Source organism: Nesoenas mayeri (assembly GCF_963082525.1).
Source record: "Nesoenas mayeri genome assembly, chromosome: 2".
NCBI lineage: Eukaryota > Metazoa > Chordata > Aves > Columbiformes > Columbidae > Nesoenas > Nesoenas mayeri.
Window position 1 is genome coordinate 135359819 of NC_137543.1, and position 20615 is coordinate 135380433.

Below are 20615 nucleotides of genomic sequence, written 5' to 3' on the forward strand. Positions count from 1 at the left end.
ATGCTGGGAACTGCCGACCACACATCCAAGCACAAATGTGACAAAGATAAGGTGAAAACAAACTTTGCACTGTATTTGATCTCTGAACCTCAGTGAAATTTTAATTAGAAGAACGCTGCTCTAAATGTTTTCATTCTGTCTCTGAAGAGCTGTTTAGCATGTTAGTACAGGTTCTCTCTTTCCTAATGTATATGTTTCCTTGTTCATAACCCTCCTTTTCCTATAAAAAGAAAACTGATTGCTGATGTTTTGACCCACAATGCCACAGAATTGGCCATTAGCCATCTTCCTCAATGGTGCAGCACTCCTTACAAATGTTATAAGTGTTACCAGTTGCAAAATTGGTCCTTTAAATCATGACAGTCTCACTTTCATTTCCTGAAGGCTCTTCGGAAGGAAAGCTGAGAAAGAAACCTAGCACTATCATTAGCTGTGTTTTTAATGTAAAACTAATGAAACTAAACTCCCAAACTAACTATGGTGTTAGTGTGCTATTCCCATAGGTGTTATAAATAAAAGAAAACTGGGGTCACGGTCATAGAGATCAGTGGAGATCATTGCTTTGAACCTAACACAATACATTCAGATTCCAGCTGAGAACAAAGGTCCCACTCAGTAATGACCATGGGCTGCTGTCCTTGCACTGCCCAGCGTTTGTTTCAGATTAAGGCAAAGCTACTACATTTTATGGACATTCTTACTCCAGTTTGTTGCCTGCAGAGAAAAAACCTGATCTTTCTTTTCTAGATTCTTGCTTGTCTAGAAGGAACATGCAATACAGACTGCCTCAGCTAAAAGAAGAAAATCCAATTCTCATGCCTGTCAACATTTATATACTGAGTTGCACTGTTAGCCCATTTCACAGTCTTTTTCAGCTACTAATTTGCAGTATACTGCTGCAGTCTGTACCTTTTCCTACCTCCCCACGTGCAAGTTACAAGCATTACTGCCATCTACCATCCATCAACCCGCTGTGCATTAGGTGGGAACACTGGAAACAATGGGAAAGAAACTTCTCTTTCGCAGGATCTTAGACACCATGTTAAAAGACACTTAAATACAGACTTATATTTTCTACTTCTTCCCATCGTATTATTCTACCAGACTCAACTACATGAACACGCGATGTGGTCTTCCAGAATAGCTGACATTGTACTTCCACTGAATTTTAAATCTCATTTATGTTCTGTACACACTGATACCAAACACTACAAATGTCTTATTAATATGTCTTCGAACACTTGCCACACTCCTCTGTCAGCAATTTTTAGAGCAAGAAGACACAGCCTGGTGATCTGTCAGAGAAAAGGCACATTGAAGGAGAACCTTCCCCTCTTTCATTGCACAAGGTCAGACTCATCTTCCTGTGCTGTTATCGAGAGGTGGACAGCTATCCCAGTTCGTTCACAGTCACACTGCACCAAGGCACCCCAATTAATTCTTTCCCTCATCAGTTCAGTCACAAGTCAGAGCATACAAGTATCTCCGTCCTCCAGATAACCACCACTAGCTTCTACCACCTCTATGCTGGGACTCCACCAAACTCACCTGGATCATGCCTGGACTGCCTGTCCTGGGTCTCATGAACTTGGTTTTGTGCAACTTGGTGTTACAAAATGGGCCAGAATTACCACAAATAATTTTCATTCTGGATTAATAATGTTAATGGTCATCTCGGACTAGGCTTTCAGAGTTATTTTCATATTTGTCTGTTCAATAAAATATGAATTTTATTGACTGGACAGACATTTAATCTTCATATTAATTCTCACTATGATTTCACATATTAAATTATTACTTTCTAAGAAGCAAATTGTCTACTTTTAATTTTTGTTAATGTCTGCTGACATCAATTTTAGTATACGTTACTTATGATCAAGTATTCAGAGTTCTTTCATGTAGCCTCAAGTTAACAGCCCTGAGCAGAACTACTTACTCAGAGCATTTTGAACTGAAGGCAGAGACGAGGTCATCAAAGCACCATAAACTAAGCCAAGAACTCAAAAATGAGATGAAAATGCTTGTGATGACCTTTCACTTTGTACAATAATTTATCTAAAACAAATGTTCCTTAATTTGCTTTATAATGGTAATCACAGGAAATGACTGGGCAGCTCTCACAGTTTTATCTGCAGTAATTAAGCATTTTCTATGCCAGAATTTCTCCTTCCATTGATGAAGCTAGCTGGAAATGCACTTCTAGAAGGTCAAAAAATAAACTTCTGCCATTTCCTTCACCTTCTATTAAAGATGTAGCAAACTGCCCATGAACATTCATAGTGTATATCATTGAACATGAATGGGCTCAATGACCTGTACAGAACAAGGGTATTGAGCAACCTATTAGACATGCTGACAAAAATACAATATTTGGGTCATATTATACAACATAAAAATAATTACTTCAAAGTTACACAAGAAGATGCAGCTTACTTAAAACTACAGACAACTTTTACTCTTCACAAGTCATTTTTCTAACAGAGACGGATATCTTTTTTGTTATTGTTGTTGGGTTACCATTACGTTTAAATACAGTCTTGAAGTCTGTCTTATAGCATCATATAATCACAGCTGTATTTAGAATCTAAAAATAAGAGTGCACACAACAAGCATTGTTTGGTCTTGGTTTGTTTAATTTTGCCGTTTTTTCTACTCAAGAAAAATGTCCTGAGTATTTAAACCTTCCAATAGAGTATTTTTTTTTTCTTTCATAATGCATTTGCAGATTAAGTCAGGAAAAATCTAGTTTTCTTACCCTTTACGGCAGAACTTCATCATGGAAAAAAATGACAAAAAAGAAGTCAATAATGTTCTTCATTATAATCAGGTTCAGACAAGGGTTGGGATACAAAAAGTCACAACTATACAAAAATTTTGCATTTAAGAAACTCTATTATGCCAAAATATCTCAACCTTTACCAATCTGACTGCTAAAGGACATACTTGAATGAATGAATGAAAGCAAAACAGGAAATCTCATTAAATGTTGCCAGCAGCTTCAAATCATTATGAATTTTCCAATACAGCATCTGATAATTATATTAGTTTTCCAATAATGTAGTCAAATGTCTCTCATTACAACCAATTGAGAAAGTACAACAGATTACCCAATCTCAGTGTTTTATGAAAAGAAAATCATGTCTGGTCAGCTCTGCTAACAGCTGAATGCATTGACATGCACAAAATGTCACCAGAACGTCAGCACTTACATTTCTGTGGGTCAAAATTTCGTTAGTGGATACTTCTTCCTATGTAAACTTCCAAAACTGACTGATAAACAGTGTGAGGCTTTAGATCCACAGTAATTCTTTGATTACAGTCATAAATATTTCTAGTTATCAAGTCCAAATAGGTTGTAAATTTTCTTTGTCACACTCAGAAACTTTCCTTGTGCTCCTGAGACTTAGAAACTGTCCCCCACCTTCAGGGTCACAGTTCTGAGGACAGCTTAATTAGCTTTACATGACTGTCTCTCAGATATAACCTTTAGGAAACAGGTCAGGGCAGAACTGGAGCTGCACAGTCTTCACGGCTGGCAACAAAAAGCATGCTGGAGGAAATCCAGATGAAACTTATAGAGCTGGCAATCAGGTTGGTTCCTCCCCAACAGAACAATAAAATCCACACTACTGTTGTTACCATAATTACTACAAATTCCCAACTAAGTAGAGCTCTAGCTAGTAGAGCTCTGTACAGCTGAGTATGTTCAGCACCCACATGGTAAAAGACAGAGCACACAGAACTCAGAGAGACAGTTGTGACGGAATTGCCCTTTGGGCCTGCGCAATGGACAGCTCTCACTACCTGCACTGTGAAATCACATCAGAACTATGAAGCCTATTTGGAAGCATAAAATCAATGGTTATTGAATTCTGAACTCTGGTATAGTCCCTGGCAGCTTGCTTTTAACAAAATTAAAAACAAAGCAAAACAAAACAAAACGAACAAAGCAAACCAAACAAACAAAAATCTGAGGGAACAAAAGAATATTAATTTTTAACATGCCCACAACACCCCTTTACTCAGAGGTTCCAAAGTCATAGTTGCCTAAAACAGGATGACCAAGTGAAGATGCAACACTGAGATTCAGTTATTCATGGCAGCATTTGGAGACACGAGCATGACACCAAAGGACTGCAACCAGAAACAGTGTGCAATTACTGCTCTGGCTCTGTTTTGCCACCATCTCCTGTATGTCACCTATGTGTTTCAGACACTTCAGGGCTGGAGGCCATAAGGAGCGTGTTTTCTGTTGCTTTACACACTTGTGCCTACAGGCTAGAAAGCAGTGTGGTCACTGCGCTCAGCTATTTGGTGCTGAAGTCTCCCCCTTCATGTCCAGGGCAGCAGAAGGTAGCCATGGCTCAATGCCAGAGAAAAGCTCTTCTGCCCCTGCCCAAAGGAGAGAATACAACTGGTGGTTCAAAAAAATGATTAGGGTGACACAGGAACATCTCTGTGGAACTAAGACCAAGTATTTCTCAGTATTTAACACTCTTGGCAAAAAAAAACTGTAGAAACTTTGTGTTCTCATGAAATGCGCTCCCATCTAATAAGCAACAAGGCTACAATAGTAGAATGCCTATAGTAATATCAATAACAATAATAATTACATTGATAAAGGAGACAGTTCTATAATAAATATTATGGTGATTAATTTTCCAGAACTTTCAAATGGCCATTTCAGACTGCTGTCTTCATATATTATGAACACTGCATATATGTCATCATTGATTTTTTTTTTAACTTACAGCTTTTGAAATGTTTATGGCTTGAATCAGCAATAGACACAAAATATGCATGGAAAAGATAGGAGAGAGGACACTTGTGACACATTTGAGAAGTGCTGCATGGAAAGTGAACAATTACTAAAAGAGTGGCAAGATATGAAGATACCACAAAAGTGATCATAATGTAAAATGGAAAAAAGTATTTTGCAAAAGATCTAAAAGGCTTAATCCTAAATATAAATTCAGCTTTTCTTTCTTCTACAAACCATTAATTTCTGCCTTGAATAGCAATTTTCCTGATTAGTAAATTTAGAATGATGGGCAATTGGAATGGATAAGAGAGCACTACAATGAGCCAATAAATTATTGCTGTGTCATGTCTGCCTATTCAGGAACTGCCATTCTAGCTGCTCCCCTACAAACACTACTTGGTTAATATCAAGTATAAATTTATCACTCAGCAATAATCTGTCCCCTCCGAAAGTTAAACCTAGGAATGGCTTTTCACTGACTGACAGGAAGGATTATTCAAAGTCCTTCTTTTATGTCTGCATCTGACACAAAACACTTTCAAAACGTTTGAGAGAAAGTGGTCATTATTTAAAGGTCAGTTTTGGAGAAAACTAATGTATAAAGTTCAGAGTCCTGAAAACCACCTAAACCAAAGCTGAACAGAAAAGACGGACTGCTAGAGCCAAGGTGAGAACACAGTTAAGGTCCACTGTTGAATATAAAAACTTACTTGGTCGCTCAGTGGCCATTTTAAATAATTCAAGCCATTTACAGCCCTTCAAATGACCAAAAAAACCCATTCGGTATGAATGTGTGTGTGTGTGTTGCAAGTGCATGTCTGCATCTCTGAGGGAGGAATAAAGCTTGAAAATGAGATTATTTTGCTCTCATTTAATTTGGCATTTTTCTAAGTGGGGCAGAGAGTGTCCCAGGGGTAGAAAGGAACCTGCAACCCATAAAAATTCATCTAATTCAAAAGAAAACCTAAATATTCCTTATCATGAAAACAGCAGTGATTTAAATGTCGGCAAACAGAATTATTTATCAACAGTTGCATGGTCTCACAGAATGAAACCCAATTCAACACTATTCTCAAAGAAACCATATCCCTTTCTTTAGTGCAAAGATGGGAATGAAAATGAGTACTGTAGTGACTGATAAAGGGGAGCTATTGCTTTCCAATAAGGTAAATGGCACAAGCCTGATCCCAGAGTAATTTGGCATAAAACTGGTTTTCCTGGTAACACGAAAAGGACATTGTGTATGGAGTCTCTTCCCGTTGATTCATCTCCTCTTTTCAGGCTCTGGCACTGCTGGAACAGATTGTCTCCTCTAGCGTAAACCCAAGTGACATCTGATTCACCCACTGGCAGCCGTTCAAGCCTATCTGGACAAGCAGGCCTCCGTGAACTGGGGACTTCAGGTTCTTTTCTGCAGTGTTTATCAGCGGTTTTCATGCTGTTTAAATGATCTTGGCAGGGCTGCTCACAGTAATCCCTCACCCCTTTGTGCCACCGTGATCTGGAAACACAGCTTTCCTTACTTCTAGGTGTGTTATCTCAAAAGACTTCAGTCTAGGAAAAGCTGCACAAATGATCAGTTAAATTGGACTCCTCAGATGATTCACATGATGTGTAAAATCAATGCCCTGTAAAAACTAATATAATTTTTTAAATGCAATTAAGTTAACTAGCTGCCTATTTAACCTTAGCATTTAAATCCCCCAAGGTCTTGGAGCCTGCAAATGGTAAAACTCTCTAAACATCACCTAAATACATTTCTTCTGGGTGCTAGTCATGTCCTCAGGCATTAGGAACCTCTTTGGGGGTTTCATTATCAAACAAAGCCTAATATGTTAAATTAATGTAAGTAAGATGAGCCACATGCTTAAACACGCATAGTGTCTATGGAAAAATAACAATTTGTTGTATATTTGAGGGGAGGAATTTAATTTATCTGTACCTACAATCATACCCAGGAGCTGGATAAAAAAGATACCAAGTGAAACAAATTGTGTTAACAGTGTGCCTCAAAATATCTATGAGTGAATGTCTTACAACTTATTCCCTGAGGGAAGAAAAGGAACCAATCTATACCTATAAATAACTGTCAGCATATGGTACAATGTATTGCATCGTGAATTAGATGTTATCCAATGAAGGCTCCTAAGAATAAAGTGAATTAAAACCAAAACCAGGAACTCTGGGGAGTCCTGGAAATAACTGAGGATGAAAGTACAGCCTATTTTAGGCTTTTATTAAAGCATTTATCTATTTGATACATAAGCATCACTTCCTCAAAGCCAGTCTGAAACACTGTAGCAAGCAGGGTCTAAGCCAGCTTAAACAGTACCAAACAAACCAATTCAAAATTACAAAGGCTGGATGAAAAAAATCGCCATGGGTCAGTGCAATGTCAGAAGCAAAGGAGAGACTTGATATGACTACCCTGAAAGATGTCCATGTCAACACACATCAAAAAGTAACTTCACAATTCAGCAGTTTGTATGCAAGATGGCCAGAGCCCAAGAAGGAAGCCTACTTGAAAAATATTTCTTTGGTTGTTCCTGAAATTATACATTACCACCTTTTTGACCACATTAGCAGTGGAGGAGCCAAAGGAAAAAGGTACAGTAAGTCCAGCCTTCAAAGTAGAAAATACTTACTTGTTAAGCAACAGATAGGCAGTACATACAAAAAACTCTCCTTGAAAATAACCCTTAAACTCATTAATATCGTGTATCATTTAAAGATCAGTGAAACATGCAAAAAGGTGATGGCAATGTTCTAGTCACAGGAGGAATTAAGTAGTAAAATTCTATTTACTTTTCAATAAAGAATAATTTATTGCCAAGATTAAACGATGGAGAGAATATTTATTTTTTACCTACCAGTACAATTCTCATAATCACTCAAACATGATATATTGTTATTTAATATGGTAGTATTCCAGATGCAAAGCTCATCAGATTTCTCCTACTATCAATCATTAAGGGCAGATCAAACTGGTCTTTCCAACCTTTGAGAAGATACAGGAAAAAAGCTCCAAATATTTATATTTTATGTAAAACACACATAATAATATAGACAAAATTTTGGAGATGGATCTGAAAGCTGATGTAATAACACTTTTTATTATTTACTGTATATGACAAAATATATACCTAAAGGTTACATAAAGATCAATAGCCAATGGGACTGTGCAGTGTAGTGTCATGTCAATAACATTCATCAGCAATTGTAACAACACACCACTTACATGCAGTATTTCTGTATTGAAAAGAGAGCTCTTAAATGACAGATAGATTATGAAACCATGTTTATTAAGCCTTTCATTTTATATACAGACCTACTAGTCCATTCAGCATGGAATCAAAATCTTATTTTTGCTGTAATAGGAACGTGTATCCTATTTTCCTCTTAGTAAAAATTTATATTCATAATCAAAGTCTTTTTCACTTACCATAGTAGTAATTTAAACTGTCAATTAAGCCAGTCATGTCTTGTCTTGACTCTAGACATGTTGACTTAAAGAGTGCCTCCAGTCTGAAACCAGGACACATTGTTAAACTTCATGTGCTATACCGTATTTTTCTAACATGTTTGGTCTCTTCTTACCTTACATAATCTCCTCTTATACTTACCACATTAATAATAAAAAAAAATCTGTGACTTTTGTAGTATCCAGTATAAAGGAACTTGGGGTATAAGGCACAATGCAATATCTCCATTATGCAAATAATTTAATATTATATATTAAACAGAGGATCTTATGCAAAAGCCTTCAGAAATTAATCATTAATCATCTTCACAGTTTACATTTATGAATGTGAGAAACTTGTTTGGATTTGTTATATGTTACTGATATAAAAGTATATTGCCCTGGCATGTATTCGAATCCAAACAGATGTTGCCATAATTTCATATACAAGATCTAGCTACACACTTTGTATATGCCACTACTGTGGCTCTTCATGCTACATCATTAAAAAAACATCCAAGCAGTAAGTAAGTAAATGGGCATCACTAAAATGTGTCACTACTATTGCAATTTCAGGTATAATTACAGTTGTGTACATGTGTACATATTTACAGGATAAGAGGTGTTATGGGAATGTGGACTATAATTTACCAGTTTTTAGAGGAAAATGTCCTTTATTTGAGCTTTCCTTTATAGTCAAGCTCTCTACCAGAAACTTAGACCTTATTGTAGAAAAGCTTCAGGGAAGTGGTACAGTAATTAGCAAGTACAAGAGTTAGTTCCATGGAGAATTCAGAAATAAGAGCTTTCCTGCTGGGATAAATAGTGGCAGTATGGAAATCAAAATATTTTGTTATAACACTTAATGCTTTTAAAATCAGTCTCTGCTGAATTCTTTCACATGGGAATGAAAATTCTTTTGTGTAGTGACTGGCAAAATTAAGAAATGTCTAATGCCAAAATAGAAGCTTCAAGTGATTTTTTTAGATGAGAACTTAAAAAAAAAAATCAGAAAGGCATTAAGAAACACACACTGTTTTCCCAGCATTGTAAGCAAACAAAATTCTCACATCTTTGTATTTCACACTGTGAAATAATGTTCTAAATAAACTGGATATTTGTAATATGAGGCAAACAACTTCATGTAATTTCTTATTACTGTGGTCCTACTATTCTACAGAGTGCCTACAGACAGGTGTAATAAAAACATGTACATTTGCCAGAAAGACAGTATGTTCTGCCCTTAGTCATATGCATCTCTCTGCTTACTCTGTATAATTAGCATGCAAAATTAAATTTTTGTCAGGTTTCTTATTCACTTGCTTTGCTATAAATATAAGTTGAATCAACAGGTTGAATTATGTCTTACACAAGAAATGAAAGCACTAGTCTTTAAATGCAGAAGAATCATTCTGCAGCCCTTGAACCGCCATTACCCTCTACCTTGCAACAATCTTGAAAAAGTTGATTTCAAAATACAAATTTGCTTTGCATACAAACCATTTCCTTCAATTAGCAAAGTTAAGTTGATAAACAGTAAGAGTTTGTAATTCTTTTTATGCCAAATGGAAATAATTGTAATTTGATTAGAGTTCTATCATAGTGCAACTTCATTTTATGACATAAATGTAATTTGACCACATTCTAAAATATTTTTAATGGGAATACTTGTTGGATAGAACATCATGAACTATGCTAGTTTTTATCGCTATGAGAAAACTATATTAGCATCTCTATAAAAGCGGAATGGTGAGACTTTTCCTCAAGATCCTGTTTCCTCATGATGAAAACTATCATAATAAACTGGTTTTAAGTTTTTAAGTGGAAATTTAAATTCCAGCTCATACCATAAAATAAATAACTCTGTAATATACTTTAACACAAAATAGTATTTCTTGTGGCACACGGTCAAGTAAACATCAAGCAAATGGTCACATACACACATATTTGTGTGTGTTTCTATGTGTGCACATACGTTACAGTGAATCAGAGGAAATGATTCATCATTCCATCTTAATCCTTTGTAAGATGCTTGTGAGCAATCCACTTTCAATCTGGCAGAAATGAAAGCAAGGTTTGTTTCTGCTTCAGAGGAGTCCACCTCAGAAAAGGCTTTGCAGATTTAGGTTCAGAAGCACGAGCAGAACAGTGTCACTAACACTGCACTGATCTAAAGAACAGGCTGTCATCGTATAAAGACTTTATGACTATACATGGTGTTTTGACTAGATCTATAGATACAATTGATTTCCTCAAATATGTAAAGTATTTAGGGAATGAATGCTGTCTCTGCTGAAACAGAACGAATGTGGTTAATCTGAACACTGTTACTTAAAAATAATAAATTAACGGGCTGAAAAGTGTTGTCCACAACTGTCACCTCACTGTTCTCCAGAGTGATGGTGAAACCAATATTTGCCTTCAGAAGAACCAGTGGGCCCTGTCAGGAACAGACCCATCTGGAGCAGATGGGAAGTAGAGGGGGCTGAGGGGACTCCAGCGATGCCCTGCCCTCTCCCCACTTGCTTTAGCATGCTTAACGCAACCCTATAGTGTGAACATTTTACTGCTAACTGTATAGCAGGAGCCAGCGTGTGGTTTCAGTCATGGTTGATGAACCAGGGTTGAAAGCTGTACCATGGAAGAGGGTCTACATGTTTATGGTTGTTAGGGTAGGGAAAATTACTCACTAACATGATATTTTCATTCTAAGAGAGGTGAACGGGAGGAGGGGCCAGGATGCCTGTGTTTCCTAATGATGTTGTTGCCCTGCAGGTTGTGTTAAAGCAGTGGTTTGCTAGGCAAAGCCTGCAAGAAGACATACAACCCACAGTTCCTTAGAACCCTTCTGCCATGGTGATGTACTTGCAATATCATAGAAAATCAGCTTTTTTCAAAAGACATGGGTGTAGAATAATTTAGTAGGACAAAACAAGACAGCTTGTGTAATAATCTGTCATATGAATGGCTCTGCTTCTTGCCATACTATCACAGGTTAACTCAAATGAGTTCTTTGTGGTTTTGATTGCTCCCTTCGTTTTTATCACAGCACCTTTCCTGACATCAAAATGTCCATTGTACTTTACTTCACCCATAGATCTCTTTTCCCCAAATTCACTGCTTCCATTACCTGCGCCCACATAACTTACCTTGCGCTGGCAGACGGGAAAGAATATACAGCCGCCTCCTCATGAGGTAATCAATAGTGCTTCAAAGATAAGCCAGCCAGCAAAGGCTTGTAAATAAGCATCACTTCTGGCTTGAACAGCCCTCCATATGTGACATTTGCAATGTTTTTAGTCTCAATTGACTTGACATAAGGGAAAGATGTCAAGAAACCTCTGCTGAATTGGAGCTCCTGAGGTTACTGCTTCACTGAAGAATCACCACCTTATACCACACTTCTTTCATAAACACTAAACCCTTAAGCTTTATTAAGATGAACTCTCTAATGAATGATCATCAAAAGATGAACACATCTTTGTTTAAAAGGAGACTACGCAAGACATACCCTAAGGCAGCAACACTGTACATTACACTTTGGGATGACTGCATTCCTAACAAAAACTTTTGGCTTACATAGATGTAAAGAAACACTGACCAGGAATGTCTACAGAAACACTGAACAGTGACAGCTACTAAACCAGCTCTGTAACTGGCAGTTTCTACTGGGCCTTTGCACAGGATTTCTGTCAGCAGGGTGAGTCAGGCAGGTCCTTCCAGAAAAATAGCTTACATCCACCTTTCTGAAGAAAGAGTAGGCAAGGGAAATGTTATAGTCAATGCTACGTAACAGATTAAAACATCGACTTAAAAATTACTTTCTACCTGTAACTCTTTTTTTCCCCCCTCGTATTTATCAAACTTTTCATCTATGGTGAGATATAAAATAAAGATATGCAAAAAATAATTATATTGATAAAAGTCAAACGACAAGAATAAAAGAAAAAATATCAATATATCAGTGTTCTCTTGCAAACTGGTTATAAGCTCAAAAATATTGAACCCTTCCAAGGTATATCTAGGAGACTGCCACTATTTTTAGAAATATCATGTACCATATCATCTTGCAAGTTTAAGCTTGTGTGGTTTGTGATAAAGTTCAGATGTCAGTCACTTTCCAAAGATACAGAACTGGTGGTCAGTAGAGTGGGACTTGTGCACAAAGGAATGGAAAAAGTTCCTGAAGCTCCTTGTCACTGCCACAGCTTAGTGTCTTTTAACTGTGCCAGCATGAGCTCCACAAGCATCACCTAAGTATGTATATCTTTGAGTTGTTGAAAATTTAAGGAGAGGAAAATAAAACTATTTTTAAAACCTTCCAAACAAACACCTCAGTTCTATTTCCATTATCAAATATTTCTGAAGGGATAAACAATAAATCAATATGCTCAAATTATTGATGCACTCTGAGAGTGAGTACTAAGACCTGCTATTAATTTTTAGAGGCCAAACAGTTGCACTATGTTTCTTATTTTACAAGGCAGCACTGGTCTGAGCACCAGGAGCTCACCTGGACCCCCAGAGCCCCGGGCAATGTCTGGATTCTGCTCCAAGCTGGGAATCTGGCTGCAGAGTAAAGCTCAGGGTCATGCACTAGAAAGTGACATTTCCCTCACACTCTCCGAGGGAAAACAGACACACCTGGAGTTTATAAGCTAAGTGGCTTATTACCCTTTCTATTTGCACATGCAAGCTGGTAAGTATATAAACATGAAGTAATTATCACAGAATCATAGAATTCAGATGGGAAAGCAGCTCGGGAGGTCTTAATCAAGCCTCCTGCTCAAAGAAGGGCCAGCTTGAAATCAGACCAGGTTGCTCAGGCTTTATCTTCTAAGGATGGAGACTAAATAACCTATATATCTATATAATCAAAAGAAATATAAACCAGACTTTTATATATGTGTACATACATATACTACTATATTTAAATGATATCTAGAGTTGGAAAAGCAGCTGATCATCTTCAAAAGGTTTGTATGTCAGGTATTAGGGGATATACATGAGACAGGGCTGTAATCTAAAATTAGAATTCATTGTAAAAGAGGAAAGTAAAGGTCAGATTTGTTTCCTGGTGCCATAGATGAAACAGTTCTCTTAAAAGCAACTGAAATAAAATTCATAAGTGAAATATAATTCACAAATGTTGTATTAATTTGACTTCTGATGGAACTATGCTCCTGATGAGAAAATAAGTTTACTTAAAAATCAACATTTTTGAAATGTAATGGTACACGCTCAAAGACACTGATCCCAAACCTGCTGCTTAATTGCTGCGTTTCTCTAACTCTTCACTGCCAGCTTGGACAAATATGGCAAAATGACTGTTCCATTTTTAGGGGCCGTGATCATCGGAGTCACAGAATGTTTGGGATTGGAAGGGACATCGAAAGATCACCTAGTCCAATCCCCCTGCTGGAGCAGGAACACCCAGATGAGGTTACACAGGAACATGTCCAGGTGGGTCTTGAATGTCTCCAGAGTAGGAGACTCCACAACCCTCCTGGGCCGCCTGTTCCAGTGCTCTGTTATCCTTACGGAGAAGAAGATTCTTCTCAAATTTAAGTGGAACCTCTTGTGTTCCAGTTTGAACCCATTACCCCTTGTCATATCATTGGTTGTCACCAAGAAGAGCCTGGCTCCATCCTCGTGACACTCACCCTTTATATATTTGTAAACATTAATGAGGTCACCCCTCAGTCTCCTCCAAGCTAAAGAGACCCAGCTCCCTCAGCCTTTCCTCAAAAGGGAGATGCTCCACTCCCTTCATCATCTTTGTTGCCCTGCACTGGACCCTCTCCAGCAGTTCCCTGTCCTTCTTGAGCTGAGGGGCCCAGAACTGGACACAATATTCCAGATGTGGTCTCACCAGGGCAGAGTAGAGGGGAAGGAGAACCTCTCTCCACCTACTAACCACTCTGTTTCTACTACACCCTAGGATGCCATTGGCCTTCCTGGCCACAAGGGCACAGTGCTGGCTCGTTGTCATCCTGCTGTCCACCAGGACGCCCAGCTCCCTTTCCCCTATGCTGCTCTCTAATAAGTAATTCCCCAACTTATACTGGAGATGCATGTTATTTCTACCAGTATAATGAATGTTTGGTCTTTCTGATTTGTTCCTGTGAGATTTCAAAAATAACAAAGTTGCAGTGGTGTTAGAGATCCATACTTCTCTGATTACATGTACTTAATGAATGGTATGTACTTTAAATTTGAAAAACGCTCTTCTTCTATTCACTGAACTGAATGCCTAGAGTGTAACAGATATACTGAAATACTTGTACGTGCAACTTGTTAATGGTGTATCTGATTTTCCTGTTGAAACTACAGGCAGAACCTTGATGCATGTCAACCATTATTCTTCTATTTTTTGCCATATATGGTAGAAACAAGAGTCTACTTTTTCTAAATTAACTATAAACATTAGAAAATTGGTGCATTTTTCCACTTCTAAAACATTGTGCCTGAGATACATTCATTTGTTTTCCTTCATGGTCCCAGATGACTCCAAAGGCAAACATTCAAACACTACGGATCTGCTCAACACAGAATAAATGACAGCGAGGTAGCAGTTGTAGAAGACTATCTAGGGATGTGCTAAAAAACATGATCCAAACTATACTTCTTCTTCAGTCTGGTTTTCCAGGCTGTTGGCATCTGTAATGGAAACAAATCTCTAGGGTATATTTTGGATTTTTTTCTCTGTCCCCCCATCCAACTGCTGGCAGGAGCCTCACCCTATTGGGTCCCATCACGCTGACATCTCTGAAAGGTGACAGTTCTCCTGGATGGTCTAAAGTTTTTATCCACAAGGAAGAAAAGGTAGTCTCAGTTTTGTTTTGACTCCAAATGCTAAAGATGTGAATCAACAATATGACTTCACAGTGAAAGAATATTCTTAAAATACATACTGAGATTTAGATAAGCAAGTGTTTAACAATTAAAGACAATTCCATAACACAAACAACGCAGGTTAAAGAGTGGACTTAGTAATGTCATGTATTGTCTGCACTGTACCTGGAATTGCAGCAGGAAACTTTAAGGGAACAAAAGAGGCATTTTCCACCTAAGTGCTTGGCTTGATGTTTGTTATTGAGAAGGAATATTGCATTTCTTTTAGAGAAAAAACATCTCATAATACTGCAGCTAACATTTGAAAGAGCGGTTGATGTCTGAAGATATAAAGACATTTAAAAATGCAACTAATTATTATAATATTTAAGAAAAAAAGGTTATTTCATAACATATCTTTCATAGCAAGACCTTAAAAATAATGTTTAAGGTTGAGTAAAAAAAAATTCAGATATTAGTGATTGAAAAAAACATCCTAAAAAATTGTATTCCAACAATTAAAACAAAAACATCCTGAAGTCTTTCTTGTGGGTTACACTACTGTTACGTGCTAGCTTTTATAAATCTCATCTCAGCAGCTAATTAGTCTTTCTTATTCCACAAAGGTTTTAGCACTTGCTCAATATTTTCTCAGGTAGCATTTAAAACCTTCACAACTTACTGATGACTGAAGTTGTCTCTGTGTCTTTTTTTCTTTCCACATCATTGTAATTGGTTGGTTTTGACTCGATTTATGTCACAGCCCCAACTTTCTGACTACCTCTAGCCAGAACACCTACAGGTACCACCTCTCATATACAGAAAAGAAAGCTCTGCCACTGATCTAGGAAAAATTAGGATGTTTCTCTCAAACTCTATCCACCTGTTCAGTCACATGGCAGAATAAAAACTCATTTGTCTTAGTATCTCTCTCTGCAAATTTCACTTGGTACAAATGATAACATATTCACTGTAAAACCTGTTGGCAACTTTATGCTGTAAAGGGATATACTTTATTCTTCCAATAGAAACTGGCAGAAGTATGTAGCAGAGTAGTGACATTAACTGCGTTCAGTTGTATTTCCTTCTTTGTGAGACTTCTAATTGCTTGCTAGAATGCTACAGCCTGCACTGCTTTACTTGAATTAACACAGGCAATGAGGTGCTCTTGGCTTGTTCTGATATACTACTCTTCTACCATAAGATGGCAGCCATAGTACATAAACTTTCAATAATATATTACACAATTATTGGAGCAATATGTATACAATGTTCACTACTGCCCTTACTTGCATGAACCAGAAAAAAAATGGTCTCACTGTACCATTACCTGCTACGGCATTCATGATATACTATTAGTTCATCATTGCAGCTCTTTCAAAACAACATGACTTGGCAAGAAAAAAAAAAAAATAAAAATTTGATCAGGCAGAAAATTACTGTATTTTTGGTTAAAGTGCAGAACAATAGCACAACATAGGTATGGTATAGCTTTTGTTTTTATTCAGCTGCTTAATATGCTGTAGGTATAAATGAGAGACTTAAACCAAGCATCAAAACTGAACCTTTCAGACGTTAATGTGATGATAGCTGTGTTATTATGAGCCTAATGATATCTAGTGCACACAAGAATACATAGGTGTCATGCTGGGAAACCAATGATCTGGCTCTCATTCTGACTGCAGGCAAAGAATATCTCATCAAAGCTATAAATTTCATGAGTCTGTTCCCAAATTTAAAACCCTTAAGGAAATGGCTTTCATGGTTCAACAGTTTTAAAGGGTTGCTCTTACTTGGCTTTGTAACAAGGAAATTAATAGTTCTTCCAAAACAAATCAGAATTATGCCATAGCTGCATGCATTTTCATGCTGTTGCCTTCAGCATTCTACTTCCTTCTCCAGATAACATCACTGCAGAATCCACATTGAATTCACCGTGGGGAAACATTTATTACCTGCTATGAGTTCACACTATAGCCTTAGATAGGTGATAGAAGTCGTTTACTCATTGCTATGTAAAAATTGTTTTCTTTAGGTCATGTGAAATAGAGTCAGTTTCTAATCAACCTTCACTTTTCACAGACTAAAGCCTATCCAGCCTAATGTCAGGGAGAGTTAGTTTCTGTTGTGTGATGCAGAGCAACCAACCAAGAGGCAGACGGCTTATGGGAATGCAATAACAAGAAGCACTGAAGTGATATACTTCTCTACCAGCATTTTTTTTCCACTTTAAAAATTCTGACTGTGCAAATACTGAAGCACTTGAAAGGAACAACCATGTTTAAATAATTTTCTTAAAGGTATACAAATGCTTTCTAATGAGCAGAAAATGAATGTTGTGTTAGGATTAGCTGCTGTATGTCACATTTCATGCATATAATGTTCTACAACTAGTGCTGTTCAGCATAAAAACCATAAATGAGCACCAGTGTAGCAATATATTTCAATGTACTAGAATATGTCCAGTGTAGCAATATATTTCAATGCATCATTAACAAAATACTGTGGATTTTCATTTAACCAGTGAGAAGTTACACATATACTAGTATTAAAATACCAAGATATATTTCCTTCTGTGCAGGATCCTTATGATTGCACATTTTAGACACAACTATTTCAATGTCTATGGAGCTACAAATGGGAGATTAAGGGCACCTGTGTCAAAAGTAGCTTCGCTTTTTCAGCCCATGCCAATCATTTCAAGTCCTATCTTCAATGTGAGAATGTAGCATTCAGAATAAGAATACCTGCATGAAAACAATTAGGTAATATACCAATATATCATCTAATAGCAAAATATTGCACATATATTTATGTGCATTTATATACATATATTTATGATATACCTATGATACAACATAAACCATAATCTCATAAATGAGAAATCTTACTCTGCGGGTGATTGACAAGAACTTCCACACCTCAAATTGCCAATCCCCATATGAGGGTGTGGTGCAGGTGCCTAGAAGGGAGTGGAAAGGTCAAACACTATTTTCTGAGAACAAAAATCATATTAATAGACAAATTTGCTCTTCTCTGAGTGTGAAGCAATTGTCTGTAATAGAAAACCTAGTGTTGGAGTCCACAAAATTCTCAATAGCCCACTGTTCCACAGGGAGAAAGAGCAAACATGGAGGACTGACCAAAAACACGTGGTAATCTATCCTAGACTGCACAAAAGCAGTAAATTTTCTTTAATCTGAGGAAAATCAGAGTTTTTCCAAAAGCATGGGAAAAAAATTATCCTCTAAAGCACCCTGAAATAGCTATCACTGGTGCAAAACAGAAAACTGCAATTCCCAACTGGGGAGCATCGCCATTGTCACGCGTGAGAGGGATGGAGTGGGAAACAAATAGTTTTCCATCTAGATTTTCAGAGCAGCACGTGATTTTTATCATTAAATAATGGCATAGAGAGAGAGAATAAAACACAAAGGATATTATAACTGGCTGCTCAGGTATATATTCATGGGAGTGTCTGTGTATATTTATATTTATTTATATATTGCTCCATAAAAATGGCTGTAATAGTTGAATTAAAGCTGTGTAAAATCTTGCTCATCCCATCTCTAAACTAGTCTTTGAGCATATTCAGACAAGCTTTGAGCCTCATCCTACAGGAGCTAGGATGCTTCCAGCATCCAAGCTGGATTGTGTTTGACTGCAGCATGGACATATCTTTAATAAAAGCCACAATATTCTGCATCAGTTTTTTGACTTAGTTCTGATGAAGAGTTAGCACTCGGAAGCATCATGTAATGTAATGTAGGACTGTTGCAGCCATCTGCTTAACCCAGTGCATTGTATCCAAAAAAACCTCTAGATACTGAGATAAAAATATATGGTGAAAATGAAATTCATGCTGGCAGTCTGAAAACTCAAGAATACACACAAAAAAATCAATTAATCTGCAAATTTTAATTTAATTACAATCAACACAAAGGAAGTAAAGTCATCTATTTTGTATAGTCTTTATTTGATCTTAATCCATTAAAAAAACCCTCTATTTAGTAAGAAAATGTCAACAGAAGTCATTACATAGGTCTTCCGCATTTTTCTGGAGGGGATTGCATTTTGATTCAGTCACATTTGCCACCTTAAACCCAGCTGATTATTATAACAGTGCTGGTTATTAATATTTTGCTGTGAAAATCTCTCAATTCTGGTGTTTGAATTTTGAATTAAATAACCAAGGCACAGGTTTCTAACTGTGTGTTTCTGACTGTAGACTTCTGGTGACCTATGTTGGTTTTCTGAAAAAGAAGTTACCCAAAAGTATGATTTATGATACATTTTGTATATCATATGATATGATTATACTTTGTATATGGTATGATATGATTGTACATTCACATTTAATTTTAAGAATTTTTGAAAGATACAGAAATATTCCTTTTAAGCTTATCAGCTTTATGCATTAAATGGAGGCTTCTGTATCTTTCAATGTCTGAACTGTTTTTCTCACTCAGGTGTTTGAGAGCCATGTATTTTCATAGAAAACCTGAACACTAAATAACCACTTTTCTCATGTTATGCACCCATAAAGTTCCAGGCTGTCACAGAGCTCAGACTCACAGCAAAAGGACAAACCTGCTGCCATGAACTGAATGGAAACAGATTAGTTTGCACAAATGAGACCCTATCTCCTAATTTCAGACAGGATAATTGGGATGGACAAACCCAAACACCAAGTGCACTGGGGGTAGGAGTGGGCAGAGAGGCCAAGGCATGGCTGTAATCCATCCCAGCCAGTAACTCCCCCTGCCATTGCCCGGCCTTTGTGTAAACCCTGTGTAAAACCTCGTTCTCTCACCTTTTCTCACAAGTTGCTTGTTCTGTCCTTCAAAATTCAGAGGCCTTTCAGCCCTTTCCAATGGCAAGCCTGCTTGTCCTTCAGATCTTGACGAGTCCTAAGCTCTGAGAACTGACCTTGGTTTTCTGGGTTAGCCAGAAAAAAAAGAAAAACATTCACTTTGTTCTAGTCTGTCCTGTGATCCTACACACCACTGCACAGAGAATGGCCCATAAGGTCCTGCATGGTAAATGTGTGCTTCTCTCTTTCCTAAATGTCTCTTCTACTGCAGTAAAGACAAAATCATATTCCGCCTCCTTTCTGAGGTGGCTACAGTGGTTGATTGGCACCAAATGGACCAATGCTGAATTTATTTTATATGCTAATTTACATGATAGCTGCATTCGTTAAAATGAGATCTAGTGTTATTAAACTCCTGTAGAGTAATTGTGATTGAAATTCGTCCATGAGCTACACACATTTGAACCTCATGAACCAGAAAAGAATTTATAAAAGATATTGCTTAAGCACAGGCATGTTGTTTTTAAAATATCTGAAACTATAACTTATACAGACAGGATAAAATTGAGGATGAATACTATTTACAATCTGATTTAACACTCAATATATAGAATAAGAGTAAAAATATAGAAGAGTGGGAGAAAAAGTGAACTTTTTCAATCGAGGACAATTCATTTCTCCTAGAGCAAGATAAGCTTCACTCACGACACTTCAGTGAGCATTGCTCTAATCTTAAAACAGAATCA